General features: G+C 37.5%; 1 protein-coding gene across 1 annotated transcript in view; it reads left to right on the top strand.

Annotated features, from left to right (window-relative positions):
* LOC114664714 (cystatin-B-like) overlaps positions 1 to 16,849 on the top strand; it is a 99,144-nt gene that overhangs the window by 36,940 nt on the left and 45,355 nt on the right. The window lies entirely within an intron of this gene.

The following is a 16,849-nucleotide window of genomic DNA, read 5'->3' as shown; positions in this document are numbered from 1 at the left end:
TTGTTCTACCTGTGATGGGCTGCCACCCTGTGCAGGGGTTGTTCTTGCCTTGCATCTGATGCCCACTGAGATAGGCCCCAAATGCCCCCTGATTCTGTTCAGGATAAGTGGGTTTTGAAAATGGATGGATAGATATAACACGGGGAGAAAACCTACATTTTACTTGTACTTAAATACATCTAATATCAGATGCTTTAAAATATTTCTTTGAGTACTTTCATTTTACTTTTACATCATTAAATTTTTGAAAGGTCTTTCAACTTTTACTCAAGTGTGGCTGTTGTTTATACTACAAATTTCCACTTTCTGTATATCTATTGATCTATCTATTGTGACCAGTAAGGGGGATAACAGCACCCACCAAATCCTGAACACAACCTCACCAACACATTCCCGGGTTTAAATACATTTCATCACCTGTGAAATCTCAGTGAGACTGGGTGGTTCACAGTTAATTGGAGGATTGGCCTCAAGAACCGTGGACTCAGATATCCAACATTCAAGTCGGAGGATCAGCTTTAAAGAGCTGCTCAAAGAAGTCAGCCCTGTGGGTCACAACTACTGTGTCATCCATAAGGACTGTTTCATCAGCTGCCTTGAGTGAGACTATTCGAGGAACAGATCTGGATGTGCGTAAGGCTTCCATTCCTCTGTAAGCAGGACGGGGGTCACAAGACCATAGATAGTGTGTCACTTGCTTACAGATTATTCATATAAACACATCCTTATCTGCCCTCAGAGCCTTTGCAGCCATTTTTCTCGGTTCCCGGTACAGACAGAAGCTGTGTCAAGCTGTGCGCTGCATCTCTTCTCAGTGATATCTAGACTGTCCTGAGAGATGAAACACATCCTTCTAGGAACACTGGCAACACCAACACAACCCTTAGCAACCTTCAGGATCTTGTCACGGAAGGTCTCACACATCAAATTAGGTTCAGCAGTCCTTAAGTTCCTCACACAAACTGTGTGCAAACTCATTAGAAACAGCCTTATCTTGGAGTCTGGCCAGGTCCAGTCTCATTTTCCTAGAAGGTGGTAGCCTACTAGACCTAAGCTGGATCTTCAGAGTAGCAACAAGTCTGTGGTCAGAATTCACAAACTGGGCACTTCTATATATCCTGGAGTTTTGTAAGAGCCCCCAGCACCTTCCCATATGGATGTGTCTTTCACCACACCACCAGTATTGGAATACCAAGTCCTACAATGCAGCTTAGTTCCGGCGATCCACAGATCCCAAGCTTTTGCAAAGTCTAGGAACACTGAGCCACTTTCACCACGGTCTCCAGATCTATGGAGACCAACACAATCCTCATAGCCAGGCCTGTCAGTGCAAGCAGTCGCATTGAAGTCACACATGACCAGAGGAGTTTTATTGGCAATCGATGCATGCTTACAAAAAAGAGATGTATAACTGGTACAGAGGCAGAGTCCTTATATCTAGTATCGTATTCCAAGTCTCTGAAGGTGAATCTGATGATAAGGTCAGATCTCTGCAATGTAGTCTAAATGAATTGCATATATAAAACACAAAATAATTGATCACACAACTACTCCTTCAATGCGACACACCTAAATAATCAGTACTGCAGCCAATTGGTTGTAGAAATCACAGAATTATTTCAGTGTCTGGGGTTTCATTTGCTGGTAGTGTAAATGCACCTTATCTGGAAGGTCCAACTTGTGCTGAGTCAGTGTGGTGGCCTAACCTGCAAAATAAAGACAAAGTAACACTCCAAGTGAAAGGGGAACTGAAAAGCACAAGTCAGGGAATGAAAAAGAGAAAAGATCCAAGTCTCTGAATATACCTTGGAGTCCACCTAAATCATGAAAAAATGAAAACCATATGGCACAGCAGGAAATCTGCCCAGAGCAGGTCTTCCACAAAAACTGAATGATTGTGCAAGAAGAAAACAAGTAGGGAGGCCACCAAGACACCTCTGAGAACTGAAGGAATTAAAAGCTGTTACAATATCTAAGACTGGCGACGCTGTGCACGCACAACTGTCACTTGGATGATTATTAACCAGTTCTAGCTTTATGGAAGAGTAATAAAGAGAAAGCCACTGTTAAAAAAAAAGGAATTCACATGACATCTCAGTTAGAATTTGCTAGAAGACATATCAGAGACAGAGAAGTATCTGTATTCTGTTGGGACCAAAATTGAGCTTTTTGCCTAATATTTCAAATGCCATGTTTGAACACTGCGTGTTTTCAAAAACACACCAATCCCAATGTTTAGCATGGTGGCAGTGTCAGGCTATGGAGATGCTTCTCTGCAGCAGGCCCTGGAAGGCTTGAATGGGTAAAATGAATATAAGGAATTCCTGGAGAAAAACTTGATGCCATTTACAAGAAACCTTTGACTTGGGAGATGATTTGGTTTGCAGCAAGACAACGACCTCAAGCATAAACCTAAAGCTACACAGAAATGGCTTAAAAATAACAATGTTAATATCGTGTTGAGGCAGAATCAGAATTCAGCTCTCAATACATCGGAAAATTTGAGGCTGGACTTGACAAATGCTGTTTATATGCAATTAATATGCAGCCTGACAGACCTTGAACAGTTTTTTAAAGAAGAAAACAGGAAAATGGTGGTGTCCTGATGTGCAAAACTGACAGAGAGAGAAAACCTGTGCTCACAGACTGAAGGCTATCATGGCTGCATAAGGGGGAAATCTACTAAATATTGACTTGAACACTTATGCAATCAGTTATTTTATGTTTAATGTTTACAACTCATTTAGCTCAATTTGCAGAAATGTATTCACGTAGACATTAAAGAGTCACATTCAGTGTAGAAAACTAAATTCACTGGGATTCAGTGTTGTACAACAGTAAAATGTAAAAAACTTCCAAGTGCTGAATATTTGTTATGGGTAATTTGTCTATGACCAGCAATCATACCACCTGTGCTTCAGAATAGGTCATCCACCTGAAGCTATGGACGTTCAGGACTGGCCAAGACTTGGATGACAGACCATTTAGGAAATGCTTGTGTTGCTCCTGGAAGAGGTGTTTGTGAGGGCAGCAATGCCCCAGTGCAGTGATGGGAACACTGTGCTGTAAAAATGGCATCGTCCTTCAGATGAGTTGTAAAATTGAGGTCCTGATCATCTGTTTTCATTACAGATCCATTGGCATCATTCATAAAGAGTAGGGTGTATCCTGATGTCCAGGCTAAATTGCCTTCCATGGCCTAGTCATTCTGAACACCCTAATCATCCCCTGTCTGTAATTAGCTATCTATCTCACCACTTCACCACCTAACAGCTAACGTGTGGGGAGTGTACTGGCCCAAAAATGGTTGCCGTCACATCATCTAGTTGGGATTATGAAATTGCTCCACCTTCACTTTGTAAAGTACTTTGAGCAGTGAGAAAAATGCTATATAAATGTAAGGAATTATTATTATTATTATTATTATTATTATTATTATTATTATTATTATTATTATTATTATCTGTAGCACTGAATAAAATTCTTATGTGCAATAAAAATTTAATGTAGTTATCTTGACATCAAATATTTATTTGCTTGTGAACACACAATCAAATTTTTCATTTAACACAAATAGCTATTGATATAACAAAAGCAACAAGAGTATCTGGTCAGGCTGTACCCTTTAAACCCTCCAGTATTTCAATGTGAGACTTGTCAAATTGACGGCCGTTCCTCCTTCTTCCCTTCTTCCCATCAGGACATTAGCACAGTAAGAGACATTTTTGATGATTCAGGACTCAGGAAATTCCACTGACAGCGTCCGCCAATCTCTTCTTGTACTCCCATGTCTTTCAGATATGAGGTGTTCCACTATCGTCTTCTCCTCTCTTCCCCTCTTTTTTAACTCCTCTTATTCTCAGAGTCCCAATTTGAAATTTGTTGAAGTTCTTTTGTTGCTTTTTGTAAAGCTGTTTAAGGGCCATGTGCCACCATATTGAGTTTGGAAAAGCGACCTCCCTTCCTTGTTATTTTATAGTAGAAAATTGTCGCCCATACTAACATATCCATTTATTGCACCATTTTAATGACAACTTGATCATTATCAGGTCAAAATAAATATACTGAGCGTTCTGTGGATTTTAGTGCACCTGCCCAACTGATACTGTGAGATGGAGCAACAAGGACTTGTGTGTATGTTTGCTTCTTCGTCTGCTATATCGAGTTCATGGCTGCTATGATTTTTGTAAATCAAACAGATATAACTATTGCTGAAGTTTCTAATCCATTTCCTGCACAACCAGAAAGAAGACTTAAATGCTTCACAGGGCTTTGTGAGCTCACCACTACTTTTTAACCACCTGCCCAACTGGTGTGTATAACCTTATCTGAGGGCAGTCAAACACCATTGACTCAGTGTCAATTTGCAAATAAAAAATGAAAAAAAAAAACAACACTTAAGACAAATACAAAAATATATTCAAAATATATTCAAGAATTTCTGTATATGTACTAATTAACAAATTGGTAGTGTACAAAACTGAGCAGTCTGATTCAGACAAAAGTGAATTATTGTCTTAAACCAAAGTGAATAAATTAAATCATAATTATTAAATGAAAAATGAGAATAATTGCAAATAATCTTAGCACAGTGCTGCCAAAACAGAAGGGAAAAAATAAACATTTGACCAACAGGTGACAAATATGGCAAACAAAACTGAAAACAATATGTTCTATAAGGATGTAGAAGTAAAGCATAATCTGATTTGAGCTATGCTTGACACAGCAGGCTGGGTAACCGGTTGTCTTATAAAGCAATTACTGTACAATGATCACACCTAAACATAAACATACATGTTTAAGTAATTACAATTTCTCAAATAAATGTTTTGATACTTTTTTTATTTAATTTTATTGATTTATTAAAATCAAATAACATTCCATACAAATAACTCAAGGCCAGCAAAGTAAAACTTTAAGCTAGTAAAAATAAGTAAATAAATAAATTAATAAATGAGTAAAGATAAATGGAGTAAAAGATGGGAGAGAACCTTCTTCCTCAATTTAAAAGCTTATTCTAAAATGTTATTGAATAGATCCTGCCAGGTTTTGAAAAAGTTTTGCACAGATCTTCTAAGTGAGAATTAGATTTATTCCAGTTTTAAATAGCATATAAAATCAGATACCCACTGATTCACAATAAGTGAGTTATTGAGCAAGATAAGTCTACCTGCCAATAGTGTAGTAAAGGCAATCACAGTTTGTTTGTCCTTCTCCACGTTAAGTCCATCTGAGAGTATACCAAACACAGCTGTTAGTGGATTAGGGGGGATTTGTGAGAATTTGATTTTTAGCAATTTCAAATAGTTAGGAGGGATTGTGACACCAAGGTTTTCTGAAAGGCATTTAAAGATTTTGGTCCAGAATGATGTTAATTTGGTGCACACCCAGAACACGTGACCTAGTGAGGCTGAAACTTGACTGCAACGTTCGCAGGTTGGATCTTGCCCTGGAAACATTTTGGACAATTTTAAATGAGATAGATGTGCTCGATATATAATTTTGAGTTGAATAATTGTATGTGTTGTACGGAGCCCGCGAGGGGACATGGGAGAAAAAAAAATTAATGAGTTAAAAAAAACACTTTTATGAGATCTCGCCAAACTTTTCAAGGCAAATATACTTCTAGGTCATTTGGTCACCATATAAATGACAAGGTTGGGACACACATTGTGTTAGCTTCATTGTGCTTGGCCTCAGCAGTTGTTAGTTAGCTGTTTATAACTGTACTGAGGGGCAGCAGTAACAGTGCTCGCCAGCAAATGCAGAGACAGCGGAGGAGAAGATAAAAATAACAAATAGAGCATTTTGGTTTTGATACACCAAAGCCTGAAAATTCATGGAGGAGGATCTGTCAGATTTCTTGTGGTCGAGAGACGTCCCAGAGCAGGACATCGCGAACATGCAAAGAGATAAGTTGGGCTGAAATTCCTTTCATTATCTTAAGTGCTTGTATATATTTTGAACCAAATGTTAATGTCAAACAACAAGACTCAGTGTGACAGTTCAGTAACCACATAGCTATCGTCATTAACGTTTTCTTAAAACTGTATTTTGAAAAGTTTTCATTTGCTTTATGTCAATTTATGCAATTATCTAGTTTACTAAGTTAAGAAACGTTAAATTAACACTACCTCGTAAGTTAACTATCACGGTACAACACACGCTATAGAGGCTGCTATACCCATCATTTACCTAAATCTGACAAAATTTACAAATATGATTTAACAAAAGTTCTCTCTTGGTCTGAATTTTAATCTTGGTCAGATCTAAATAAAACGCAATATATACAACTCGGGCAATTACAGCACTAAGCTGATGATTGAGAAGCATTGTCCTTGGTTGAAACATTAGCACAACCAGGATAAATTAATGTGCTGTAAATACCTAAAGGGGTTCTTCTTATGTTAAATGACAAACTGACTATAATTACACCTTAAATTCTCTTGTAAATCGCAAAGACAACAACAGTAGATTTCTGGAAAATAAAAAGGTGTATAATGAATTTTGTAAGCTGGCCAGCTCTCTTTGAGATTTCTCACTATAAATTCTCAATCTGGGATTATTTTGAATGGTCCCACCACTAGTTGAAATGAAATGTTCAGAATATGGATCTTTCTGTGTGTGTGCATGTTCATCCATGCAGGTGTGTTTTTATTATTCATGGTTAAACTTACAATATTACATCTGATATTTCATATTTACAGATTGACAAGGCAGTGCTGTCCATCATGACCAATGAACAAATGGCAAAATATATCTCTTCAAATGGTGACAGAGTTGCTGTCCTCTCCTTCTGTCAACAAGCAAAGTGCAGCACTGATAAAGAGACTCTTTAACAAAAATTAGATAAAATAGGACCATGGAAAATGAAATCAAAGACAAAAGGAGCCTTGTGTGGTACACCATCTGTGTTTCAAAAGCAAGGTGACATGGTGGCAAGACAGAAAAATAGGAGAAAAAACTTCAAGGAAGATTGAAATTTGGTGGCTTCATTTTAGCAGTAATGAATACCACCAAGTGAGGACCAGAAATGGTGGAGGGACAAGACATGCCACAGTTGAAAAGACAACAAATGTTTCTCAGATTTTGTAAATAGGAAAGGAGCTGTTTTTCCCAAATGGGCATTCAACTAAAGGAAGAATTGAAGACTTTACTTTTGATGTCTGTGATTTCAAAAGAAAGCAGATTCCTATGGATGTTATGGTTGGCACATTTTATGAACAAACCAAACTGAAGTTGTTCAGATTTTACATTTGCACAAAAGAAGATGCACCTTTAACAGATGAATCATCTGAAGTAGATGAGTCCTCAGATAAGGAATCTTCTGTGTATTCATCTGTCAGCACAACAGCAGAAGTGGATCCACAGTTGACTGAAACTATTGCAGATGATTTGATCACAGATCTGGTGGAGCACAGACATGCATCTGACAGTGGAACCAGTGAACAGGTTTGTGATGTTAGAAGCATTCATAATAAATGCAGTAATGATGATGATGGGGAACATGGATAGAGATGGAATCAACTTTAAGTAATAAGTTAATCCACATGAACTTTATAAAAACAGAGTTGTATTTTGTGCCAGCAATCACTCCAGTGCTTCTCTGGAAATGTTTGCATGTGCTATCACTTCTCTAGGATGCAATTATTTTTCAGGACTTTGTTGTTTATGTGTGGTTAGATCCATTTAATGTTAAGAACATTCCAAAATAAATGTAGTTCTACTCAAAGCACTGTGATGTTCCAACAATGATAGATGGATTAAAAGCCAGAAGTCTGTATGACCATCAGCATCAAGTGACTCCATGAGAACCCTAACTACAAAGAGGACTATTTCATTTATGTTAGGTAGAATGCCCAGAGGGGACTGGGTGGTCTCGTGGCCTGGAACCCATGCAGATTTTATTTTTTTCTCCAGCTTTCTGGAGTTTTTTTTTTTTTTTTTCTGTCCACCCTGGCCATCGCACCTCACTCCTTTTCTATGTTAACTAATGTTGTCTTATTTTAATTTCTTATTTTGTCTTTTATTTTTCTTTTCTTCATTATGTAAAGCACTTTGAGCTACTTTTTGTATGAAAATGTGCTATATAAATAAATGTTGTTGTTTATTCTTACTAAGCTTTTGGTTTTTCAGTCCTATGTATTTTATGCACAACTTTTAATAGTGCAGAAACATGTCACTACCACTATTTTAAATTAATACTAACACATTTTGTTTTTATTTACTGCAGAATGTTCATTTTCAGTTGCAAAAAACAAAGGGTACTCTTTGAGACTGTTGGAGCTCAATGCCAGCGGAAATCACATTATTCTCATTCAACCCCAGAAGACAGTAAAATGCTTCACACTGGAAAAAGACAGGACCCAAACTCATGTGATGATGACGACAGAATTTGGAATGATACTCTCCAATCCTCTGATGATTTCTCCAACTCCTGTTTTGAAAGTATTGATCAGACTGGTGCACACATCTCTCCTGAATCTTCTGAAGATATTGCAGAACTCAATGCAGAAGAGGCAGATACAATTGCATGGGATCCAGAGGATGATCTTGGTGGAGAATTTGGTGATGAGACTGTTGTGATAACATGGAATTACTGTACAACACGGATGTCACACAGGTAATGCATAAGATCAGGAATCATTTTTGAAATAGAGGCAGGAATAATAATACCACTAAAAATAGACCAAATAAAAATGTGTAACTACTTACATTTATTAAGGTAAAACTTTTTTAGGTTTTTATGTTCAGTAAACTCAATTATGTAAATGTTACTTAACTGTTCATTATTACTACATTCCTACTTTTGAGAAAATTAACCATGTTTTATGTTATATGTCCTCTTTGCTGCTGTGTATGCTGTATATGAAATAGCTGCAGTCCAAGAGCTGCCCCTTGTTATTTTAAGGATCTCATTTATCCTCTGGGCAATAATTGATAAACGTTTATTTGTCAAACTGCATAAAGTCAAACAAGAGCTGATGACAACCAGTGGAATGAAAAGTACTTTTTAATATTTTTATCATATAAAAATAATTTTTTTATAGAAATAATAATTCCTATAATAAACATTTCATTCATTCATATCTCTGAACAGTGTTATATCCAAGTCATAGACAAACAACAAAGTAGCAATAATTGTTGTTAGCAAAGGCCCGTGGATCCAACACATCTAATGATGCAGTTTTCATAAACAACAACTTATGATTTCTTCTGCCTGTGGAAAAAAAAGTGTTGTCTTACATTTTATTTTTTTTATTTTAACCCTAATTTTACTTATTGTCAAAATCTACATTTTGACTGTCTCATCGGCATTCCTGGAGTTAAATTGAAGGGCATTGTTTTAAAATTTTAACTTTTGCAAATTACAGTATGCAATACAATTTTTGGCTTGTATGTCTGCATTCGGTTAATACTGTATAAATGAATACAGTGATTGTGTTTTTTCATTTTATTATTTAAGAGTGCAGAACTGGATAGAGAGCCTTTGCCGTCAGCTAGTGGCCAATATCCGCTACATGTGCTGTCTTTGAATGAAGAAGAAATGCAGACTGCACAGGTAAAACACCACAGCAAACAGCCTGCATACATCCTTTAAGCGATAGTATGACATTACATAACTGTAAAGAACTGGTGCATTGGAAATATTTGGCATTTATGGCTGATTGTATGGTAACTCAAAAAATAGGGAAGACCAGGATAAAAGTTCATATTTTCACATCAGTCTGGTGGTGGATGATCACATATGCTGCCAGTATGGAGTGCCCTAACTCCGCCACTGCCGGTCCCAAGCCCGGATGGAAAAGGAGGAGGGTTGGGCGTCGGGCCAGCACCCCGACCCCGTAAAAACAAAACCTGCTAGTGAAACGCCAAGAGAATCACAACAAATTCAACTAACCAGCAACGATGGGGGCCGATCCCGTGTGACGGTGCTGGAACAAAGCCCATCTTTGGCCATCCAACACCCGATGCGCATCTCTTTATTCAATGCTAAGAAACTAACACGAATCGGAACATGAAATGTACGATCGCTCTACCGAACGGGCTACCTCGCCCAGGTGCTCCAAGCGTTCGACGACTACCACCTGAACATTTTAGGCCTCGCCGAGGTACGATGGGCGGGGTCAGGACGCATAATTAGCAATGGAAAAACGCTTCTCTACTCTGGCCATAGTACCGAACATGCACGTGGTGTTGGACTTGTACTATTACCACAGGCAACAGCAGCGCTCACGGAATGGAAACCGGTCTCCGACCGAATTATCACCGCCCACTTCCGATTCCGACAGGTGAAAGTCACAGTCAACCAGATATATGCCCCAATAGAGGAATCCGACGAAGCAGCAAACGAAGCATTCTACGACCAGCTCCAAGACGAGCCGACGACCGTACCTCGCCACGATTTGCTCCTTCGAGGGCTTAGAGGTGACAATGGGTCCGCATGGATCAGGCACTCGAACAAACGACAACAGCGAGCGACTGTGCTCACTCTGTGCCATGAACAATCTATGCATCGGAAATACATTTTTCCAGCACAAAAGGATCTATAAGATGAAGTGGCGGTCTCCAGGGGGACTATACAAAAACGAAATCGATTACATCTGCATCAGCAAAAGATGGCGCTCGTCCTTGCTAGATGTGAAAAGCCGGAGAGGAGCGGACGTCGGCTCTGACCATAATTTACTAGTCACCAAATGGCGGCTAAAACTTATGTGATCAATGCCTAAACCACAGAGACCAAGACCCTTCAATGTTACAAAGCTCAAAGAGACATCCGTAGCCCAACAGTTCCAACTCGAGCTCCGAAATCGCTTTGAAATACTCGCAGAAACAGGCGGCGAAGAATCGGTTGAGGATGACTGGACACGACTCCACCAGATTGTCATCGAAAGTGCCACAACTACAATTGTTCGAAGACAAGGCACTTGGCACCCAATGCGCCACCAGGCATGGGAGGAACTAAGTCTAACCTAAATGTTGTGCCCTAGTGTTATCAATCACATATTTATTTTCTTTTAAAGCAAATTGGCTAACTTGTATCAATCCGCAGTTAGTTAGAATACAGAGATTCTTTTAAAACAAAATATTAAAAATTTGAATGATCTCCTTATATTTTGGATCATGATAACTACTATAATATGATGGTGAACATTACTCCACTCATCTGAATTGATCCCTATTGATAGCAGATGCAAGGCTCGGGAAAACATATCAATCGATCGTACATCCAGCTCTTTTGAAGAATTGTTATTTCTTTTTTGCTGTTTTACAAACAAAGCTGTATCATTTATATGACTGTTACTTGTTAATATAATTACTGTGAAGATTACTTAATCCAAATATCGAGATATAATTTAAGGGAGAATTTGACATGTAAAAGTCAGCTATCTGGTATACTAATTCTGTTCCTGTAAATGTAGTTGTTTAATACACTGTGAAGCTCTGAAGGAATGTTGTCAGGTCCGGAAAAAGTAATTTTAATATCATTGTGATGCTATCAGTGTTTTTTGATATGTTTTTTTTTTTTTTTTCTAGCAGGACAGTGGACCACAATACTTGCCTTTAAATTCAAGCAGCCAAATATCCCCATCTGTCTCAGCTGACAACTTAGGGAACCCAGAGAGCCCACGGCGTGCATCAGTCCGAAGGGTAAAGTTTGTTGAGGATCTTTTGAAAGTATTTATGGACAGCAGCATAAAAGACTTGATTCTAAAAATGGACTTTGTAGATGAGAAAGCCATTGATGATGCTGGAGTGTCTAGCGAGGTTTACACAGCAGAAACAGAGCAGGTTCCATACTTTTGCACATATGGAGCTCGAGTGAATTCTGTGCATTGCTACCTTCCACTCCTTTTCTGAGATGTTGAATGAATGATACATGGTTTTATATATTATGAAAATGCTGTCTGAGTCCTCAAGACTGATCAATATTTTTCTGGCATTGAGGTAGGTGGGAGGTAAGCAAAATTGGGCAGGTTCTGTTTAACAAAGATTTTAATTTGAAGGTAGTGAAAGAAATGTGTTGCTGGTAAGTTAAATTTGGAGTGTAGTTGGTCGTAGGATGCAAAAACGTTGTCTATGTACAGATCTCTAAGTGATTTAATCCCAAATGTTTTCCAGACATTAAAAACTGTGTATATTTGAGAGGGTGGAAAAAGGTGGTTCTCGTGCAGAGGTGCCACAGATGAAAGCTTCTCTATCTTAAGAATACTTTCTACATTGGTTCCAGATTCTGAATGAGTGAAGCACAATTGGGTTGTTAGTATATTGGCGATGACTTGTATTTATTGGGGTACAAAGAAAGGAATACAAAGAAGTACTGCAGGATTTTATTTCAATTGCGGACCAAGCCTGTGTCGGTTTGTTTTCAATGTCCATATTTTTATAGCTTGTATATTTGCTGCCCAGTAATAAAATTGAAAGTTAGGTAGAGCCATGCTGCATTCTACCTTAGGTCTTTCTAGGGATGCCCTTTGGATACGTGGATGTTTTGAATTCCAAATAAATGAGGTTATGGTTGAATCTAATTTCTTAAAAAATTATTTATGGATGTATATTGGAATGTTTTGAAATAAAAAAAGAAGCTTAGGAAGGATATTCATCTTAACATTGTTTTTTTTTTTATTATTATTAATTTTTATTGTAATCATTCCATACAAATAGATCAATTTATAACCAAACAAAATTGAAGACAAATCAAACCCCACCCCTGAGAAGGAGAGCTAAGCCAAAGGAGAATTGCTTAGGGCTTTTTAATAAGGCAACAATAAATAAAAGAAAGGGAGAAATAAATATATAGGTAAATAAGAGATGGAGAAGGGAATTGAATATGGTAATAGTTATTTCTCTTATTCTAAAATAATATTGATTAGATCCTGCCAGGTTTTGAAAAAATTTTGTACAGATCCTCTAACTGAGAATTTGATTTTTTCCAATTTCAAATAATATAAAACATTGATTTCCCACTGACTTATCAGAGGAGAGTTAGGATTCTTCCAATTTAACAGAATAAGTCTGCGTACCAAAAGCATAGTGAATGCAATCACCGTTTTCTTGTCCTTCTCCACTTCAAGTTCGTCTGGAAGAACACCGAACACAGCTGTTAATGGGTTAGGAGGGATTGTGATACCAAGGCTGTCTGAGAGGCACTTAAAAATTTTGGTCCAAAATGATGTTAGTTTGGTGCAGGCCCAGAACATGTGACCCAGTGAGGCAGGAGCTTGGTTGCAGCGTTCGCAGGTTGGATCTTGCCCTGGAAACAATTTGGACAGTTTTAAGCGAGACAGATGAGCTCGATATATAATTTTTAGTTGAATAATTCTATTCTTTGCGCATATGGAGCTCGAGTCAATTCTCTGCTTTGCTACCTTCCACTCCTTTTCTGATATATTGATTAAGAGATCTTCTTCCCAATGTCCTCTTGGATCTTTGAAAGGTAGGGACTCTAATAGGATTTTATATATTGCGGAAATGGTGTTTAATTCCTCGAATTTGAGCAGAATTTTTTCCAGCATTGTGGAGGGTGCGAGGTGGGGGAAATCGGGCAATTTCTGTTTAACAAAATTTCTAATTTGAAGATAGTGAAAGAAATGTGTAGCTGGGAGGTTGAATTTTGAGCATAACTGTTGAAAAGATGCAAATATGTTGTCTATATAAAGATCTCTGAGCATTTTAATCCCAAAACTTTTCTGGGTATTAAAAACTGGATATGTTTGCGAGGGTTGAAAGAGGTGGTTCTCTTGCAGAGGTGCCACAGATAAAAGATTTTCTATCTTAAAATGCTTTCTAATTTGGTTCCATATTCTGAGTGAGTAAAGCACAATTGGGTTGTTAGTATATTTGCGATAACTTGCATTTATCGGAGAGCAGAGCAGCGAGTATAAAGAAGTACTGCCGGATTTTACTTCTATTGCAGACCAAGCCTGTGTATGTTCATCTATTTGTGTCCAGGTTTTTATGGCTTGTATGTTTGCTGCCCAGTAAAAAAACTGAAAATTAGGTAAAGCCATGCCACCTTCTGCCTGATGTCTTTGTAGGGTCGCTCTTCGGATACGTGGGTGTTTTGAGTTCCAAATAAATGAGGTTATTGTTGAATCTAACTGTTTAAAAAATGATTTATTGATATATATTGGAATGTTTTGAAATAAAAAAAGAAGTTTAGGAAGGATATTCAACTTAACAACGTTAATTCTTCCGGCTAGAGTGAGATGAAGGGTTGACCATCTATGCAAGTCTTGCTTAATTTTTTCCATACAGACGGCAAAATTTTGTTGACAAAGAGCTTTATGTTTACTTGTGATATTTACCCCTAGGTATTTAAACTGATCTGCTATGGTAAAAGGTAGGGTTTCCAATCTGATATTATATGCTTGTGAATTCACTGGAAAGAGTATACTTTTATTCAGATTAATTTTAAGACCAGATATCTTTTGAAATTCTGTTAGTGCTGTTAAAACTGCAGGGACAGTGTTTTCTGGGTCTGATATATATAAAACTATATCATCTGCATATAGAGAAATTTTCTTTTCCAGTCCTTCTCTGACAATCCCCTTTATCTGATAAGAATTTCGGCAGTGGATCTCCAGTGGTTCAACGGTGATTGCGAACAGCAGTGGCGACAAGGGACATCCTTGTCTGGTACCACGTTCTAGCTTAAAGTAGTCTGAGCAAATGTTAATAATACAAACTGAGGCTTCTGGATTGGTATACAGTAGGTTGATCCATGCACAAATATTCGGGCCAAACCCAAATTTCTCCAATGCAGTGAAAAGGTAGTTCCATTCAATCATATCAAATGCTTTTTCTGCGTCTAATGATAATAATATTTCTGGGGTGTTTGATTTTGCTGGTGAATATATAACATTAAACAAGCGTCGGAAATTGGAAGATAGGTGTCAGCCTTTAATAAATCCAGTTTGATCCTGTGATTTTTACCGAGGGCAGCACGTTCTCCATCCTTCTAGCTAGAATTTTGAGAGTATCTTAACATCATTATTCAGGAGTGAAATTGATCTGTATGATGCACATTGTAACAAGTCCTTATTTTGTTTAGGAAAGACGGTGATTAATGCTTGACAAAATGTCTGAGGTAGTATTTGGTTGTCTCTTGTTTCTGTAAATGTTGCGAATAAGAGGGGATCTAGCTGAGTGGATAATTTCTTATAAAATTCTACGGGGTAACCATCAGGGCCTGCTGATTTCCCGCTTTGAAGTGACTTTATAGCATCTAGTAATTCTGTTAGCGTTAGAGGTTTATCCAGTTCCTCAGCACTTAAAGCATCTATTTGTGGTGTCTGTAATGTATCCAGAAATGCATTAGATTGTGAGTTGTCTTCTTTGAACTCAGTAAAATATAAGGATTTATAATAATCTCTAAATACGTGCATTATATTTTTAACGTCAATAATTTCTTCTCCATTCATGTTGGTGATTACTGGTATTGCATCTTAAGATTGTTAATTCGTCCAGCTAAAGTGAGATGAAGGGTTGACCATCTATGCAAGTCTTGCTTAATTTTCTCCATACAGATGGCAAAATGTTGTTGATAAAGAGCTTCATGTTTACTTGTGATGTTTACCCCTAGGTATTTAAATTGATCTGTGATGATAAAAGGGAAGGAGTCAAATCTGATATTGTCTGCTTGAGAATACACTGGAAAGAGCACACTTTTTTTCAAATTAATTCTGAGACCAGAAATATTTTGAAATTGTATTAGTGCTGTTAGGACTGCAGGCACAGTATTTTGTGGATCTGATATATTCAGTACCATATCATCCGCATATAGAGAAATTCTCTGTTCAACTCCTTCTCTGATAATCCCCTTTATCTGATAAGCATTTCTACAGTTAACTTCCAGTGACTCAATGGCGATTGCAAAAAGCAGTGGTGACAAAGGGCATCCTTGTCTAGTACCACGTTCTAGTTTGAAGCAGTCTGAATTAATGTTGTTAATGCAAATTGAAGCTTCTGGATTGGTATACAGTAGTTTGATCCATGCACAAATGTTTGGGCCAAACTCAAATTTCTCAGATGTAGTTCAAAGATAGTTCCATTCGACTGCATCCAACAATAATAATATCTTCAGGGTGTTAGACTTTGTGGGTGTATATATTACATTAAATAGGCATTGGGAGCTAAGTGTCTGCCTTTAATAAATCCACTTGGGTCTTCTGATATTACCGAAGGGAGCACTTTCTCCATTCTCCTACCTAGGACTTTAGACAGTATCTTAACATTATTATTCAGACGTGAAATTGGTCTGTATGATGCACATTGTAATTAGTCCTTATTTTGTTTAAGAAAGACGGTAATTAGAGCTTGACAAAAAGTTTGAGGTGGAATTTTATTGTTTCTAGCTTCTGTAAATGTTGGTAATAAAAGAGGAGCAAGCTTAATTGAGAATGTCTTATAAAATTTGGCAGGGTAGCCATCAGGGCCTGCTGCTTTCCCACTCTGAAGTGAGTTAATAGTATCTAGTAATTCTCAAAGTGCCAGAAGTTTATCCAGTTCCTCTGCAATGAGAGTTATCTAGTTGTGCTATCTGTAATGCGTCCAGTAAAGCATTAGATTGTGTCTTGTCTTCTTTAAACTCAGTAGAATATAAGGATTTATAGTAGTTTGTAAATGTATGCATTATTCTTTTATGATCAAAGATTTTGTCTCTGTTTGTGTTGGCAATTACTTGGATTACATTGCAAGTTCCTGCTTTTGAATTTGTTGAAGTGCTTCATTTGGACACCTGGCAAATTTTTGTTCTATTCTGGAAATTTCACTGATTACTTCTGATACCTTCTTGGTTTTCAATTTATTTTTGTGGGTAAGATATGAGATAATCTGTCCTCTTAAG

Source organism: Erpetoichthys calabaricus, chromosome 1, assembly GCF_900747795.2.
Source record: "Erpetoichthys calabaricus chromosome 1, fErpCal1.3, whole genome shotgun sequence".
Classification (NCBI taxonomy): Eukaryota; Metazoa; Chordata; class Cladistia; order Polypteriformes; family Polypteridae; genus Erpetoichthys; species Erpetoichthys calabaricus.
This window is presented reverse-complemented; position numbering and strand designations above follow the sequence as displayed.